Source organism: Mus pahari, chromosome 18, assembly GCF_900095145.1.
Source record: "Mus pahari chromosome 18, PAHARI_EIJ_v1.1, whole genome shotgun sequence".
NCBI lineage: Eukaryota > Metazoa > Chordata > Mammalia > Rodentia > Muridae > Mus > Mus pahari.
The window spans coordinates 15,708,572-15,712,919 of NC_034607.1; positions in this window are offsets into that span (position 1 = coordinate 15,708,572).

Genomic DNA, 4,348 nt, shown 5'->3' on the forward strand with positions numbered 1-4,348 from the left:
ACACACACACACACACACACACACACACACACACACACACACGTCTCAAGTCTCCTTCTCAGCCTGAGCTCCCATTCATGCTGCATGAATGCACAGGGACTATGTGCAGGGAACAGAGGCCTGCCCCAGCCACTGAGCCACTGTGTACCCGTACCTGGATGTGGTCACCTGTTACTGTCTATTTGGGTTGTTGATGTGCTAGAGAGGGTGAGGAGACACCACTGTCAACTATGCAGGCAGGCTGGAAACTGGGACTTCAGACGTGTGGAGAGGGCGTTCTCTGAACCTCTGCTATAACAGCCTCCAGGGGCAGCCCCTGCCATCGCTCCTCTCCCCAGAGTGTCACGACTAAAGAGATCATCTGTGCCTCAGAAGAGGCCACGAGAGGCGCAGAGCCTGCCAAGAGGTTCCTTTCCACAGGGCTCTCATCTGCTCTAAACCCAGCCACCTTTCCCAGAATCCCCACGAAGTGTTACCCCTGCTCATTAAGAAGGAATACAGTTTCACCGTGTTCCTGTTGCTTGTTTTCCTTTCCTGTCATGTGCATAATACACTTATGACATTAAATGTCTTTTCTCGTGCTAACATTTTTTTTTTCTTCCTTCTTGGGGACTGAATCCAGCTCTTTGTGAAAGTCAGGCAGACTGTCTTCTAGGGAGCCATGTTCCAATTGTTACTAGGAACTTCAACAAAAGGGGAGAGGGGCCCAGGAATTGAGGCTCTGTGTTGCAGAGTGCCCCTGAGGTTGGATCACAGCATTCCAGGGAGAGCACAGATGTGTGAGGTGGTAGGATTAGAGAGGTTGTGAGTCCCCATGGGGTTCAAGAGCAGTTAAGGGGATCCAATCAGAAAGGCTGGTGGTGGCTGGGCTGGGCTTGAAGTGGGCTGTCACTCATTCTGACCTTCTGAATGGGGGGATGGGGCAGGAAGATGACCAAAGAAAGAGATAAGGTACAGAATGGCCAGGGGCTGGGAAGGATGGTGCGTGAGTCCACACAGACCCAGGGTCCTTGAGGATTATGGGAAGGAGCAGCAAGAGGACAGAGCCAGCCAGCTTCAAGGTCTACAAGAATGAACAAGGAGCATCTAGGTTGCATGGGGGTGGCAATGACATTGTTGACACTTATGCTGGAGTCTGATTACAGAAGTCACCTTAGGTGCATAGGGCAGATAGGGAGGGATGACGAGGTGGCCCGACACTCTGGTGGCCCGAGGTGAAGGAGATGGCTCAGTTGGTAAAGTGCTGGTCTTGCAAGCAAGGCACCTGTATTTGATCCCCAGAACCCATTTACCACTCCAGCCCTGGACAGTGGAGACGGGTGGAGCGCTGGGGCTTTCTGGACAAGCAACCTACCCTAACCAGCAAGCTCCAGGCCAGCAAGAGATCCCGTCTCAGACACCAAGCTGGATGCTACCTGGGAAATGATAGCTAAGCTGTCTTCTGGCCTTCACGGATGCACACATACACATCCACCCACACTTCTGAGTGTCCTTGCACACACACACACGCACACACACACACACACACATGTACACAACAGAGCAAACCAAAATGAATCCACAACAAAACGTGACAAGAAGAACCAATGTCCTCCCAGGAGATGCCACTCTCTGTGAGATTGGGAAGGTTGAGTCCAGAGAAACTGGGAGGGCTGTGGCTTGTACTGAGGGTACAGTTAATGGATTAGGGGAAGGATAGTGTGTGGGATAATTCTATGTCAATGTGGCACAAGCTATAGTTACTAGAGAGGAGGACGTCTCAGTTGAGAAAATGCTTCTATAAGATAGGACTGTACACAAGCATAAAGGTAAATGAGAAAAGAAAAGACAAACGGGCAGGCAGAGGAGAAAGGATACACACAATGTTTAAAAGCCAGCTCAGTGGCTAACCTGTTAGACCCAGGTGTGGAGCACAGACTGTCACCTCAGCAGGGTGGTCAGGGTCAAAACTGTGTTTGTAAGGAGTTCAGGTCCAGTCTGAGCAACATGAAAACCCTGCTTCAAAACCAAAACAAACCAAACCAAGAACAAAACAGAAGAGTTAATGTTTGAACGTTGCCGAAGAAAATATGCTGTGTCTAAACCAAGCAGGCATGCTGTCAAAGGGGACATTCTGAGAAATGAAAGACGGACAGCAGACATTGTAAACACCAGTGTAGAAAAGCAGGAGTGGCGATTGAAGCCTTGTTTCAGAAGGTATTGATGAACGCTTAGCGTGGGTTGTGTCTATAGTCCCTACAGCGGGATGATTCAAGATAGACCTCGTTTACATAGCAAGTTTAAAGCCAGCCTGGGCTACGTGAAACCCCATCACACAAACACAGAGGGGCCAGAGAGACAGTTCAGTGTGTAAGAACACGTTCTGCTCTTGCAGAGGACTGGAGTTTGGTTTCCAGCACCCACGTGGTAGCTCACAGTCCCAAGCGCTAGAGGATCTGATACCCTCTTCTGGCCTCTGCAGGTACTGCACTCATGTGCCCCCAAACGAAGAACAAACCCAAGATGAATGAAAAAAAAAAAAAAAGAATGACAACCAGGAACCAGGAGAAAAAAGATGACAAAATCAGAGGCTTAAAGGTCTAATGCAGAAACAACATGTATTGGAGAGAAAAGGATAGAATAAATAGCCTCATAGGAGTGCAGAACTGGGCAGGCCCTCTGGGAGTCGGGCCACTGTGCCAAGACACCAAAGAAAGGACCCTTCTGTCTAGAGCCTGCAGCCATGTTGGTGGTGGGAGTGATAACAAGGGGAGAGGGAAGGAGGACACAGTGCAGCACATAGGAGTGGCTGAGCATGTCTCCAGACCAATCGGCAGGAGCCCTGTTGGTTCAGACTGCTTCTGTGTAAGGCCAACGGAGCAAACCAATGGGACTCACGCAGCGGATGCACTGTAATGTCTCAAAGAACTCCGCTGCATGAATTTTGCCCAACGCTTTTCTATTATTAGGAGATGTGGGAATAACCATTCATGAGTCAGGATGTGGAGAGATGTCTGCACTGGGCTCTGCTTCCCCCATTAGAAGGCGCTGGCTCCAATAGAGACGTTAGAGAGACACTTATGTCTATCAGACCATTGAAACAATGGACCCCCCCCCCCCAAAATGGGAATTTCCCCAGGAATCTCATGCTGGGAGATGGCAAGGGCTGGCGTGGAGCAGGTTCCCAGAGCTCTAAGGACTTATTAGATCACTTTATAGGATGAGATGGAAGCCTAGAGGGGTCATGGAGGGCGAGGTTGTTTTTAATGTGCTCTTTAGCCTTACTATAGGATCTCAGAGCTGGACTTGGGAAAGGGAGTGGGTTGGGGGGTGTCATGAATCTCCATCCTTTTCCCAGAACAGCCACATGGAATAATTCTGTTTCTGATTTTCACTATTAACTTCTTTTTCTTTTTTCTTTCTTTCTTTCCTTCCTTCCTTCCTTCCTTCCTTCCTTCCTTCCTTCCTTCCTTCCTTCCTTCCTTTCTCTCTCTCTCTCTCTCTCTCTCTCTCTTTAAATTGAGGATGGATGGCTGAACTTAACTTGGGGGCACAGGTTGTGGCTCCCCCAGGCTTAATAACAACAGGTTAATAGGAAGGACTCAGGTCTATATTAAGCAGAGTAGCCCTGGACTTTGGTTCAAGTTCTGGCCTTTTCTTGAAGAGATAGAGAGGAGCTCCTGGGAGTTCCAGCTTGAGGGACACAGGCCACCATCTTGGGACTTGTGGCCTGCGCTGGGTCAGATGCCTCCAGGAAACTCCTGTGCAACCCACATGGCTTTCTTACGGCCCTGGGATAAAGAACTATTGAAGTGAGTCACATCTGCTCTTGGTGCCCACAAGGTGTGGCCTTTGTCCCCACAGGTGTGGCTTTTGTCCCCAAAGGTGTGGCCTTTGTCCCCACAGGTGTGCCCTTTCTCCCCACAGGTGTGTTTTCAGCAAGGCAGCCCTTGGTCTGCCATGACCATCTTCACCACTTTCCTGAGCTGGCTTGTACCTTTCACCCAACCCCATGTACATTTTTCTGCATGTCCCCTCTCCCTGAGCTCATGACTTCTTACCTCCTGTGGCTACTACCCCCTCACTCAGAACTTAGGAGGGAGCTACAGCTGCTTCGTGGACTTACATGTTCCTGAAGATGTGGGCAGTGAGCGGGGTGGTTTCTGGTTGTGGTAGGGGGTGAGCACAGGGGACAGAAGTGTGGAGGAACCTCCTGCTCAGGTCTGTTCTCAAAGACAGAGGCAGACCTGTGGTCTGCAGGAGGATGGCTCAGACATGAAAGGCCTTCTATCTATTTTTCTGTCTTTATTTATTTTTTCAAGGCAGTGTTTTTCTTTGTAGCCCTGGCTGTCCTGGAACTCACTAGAGT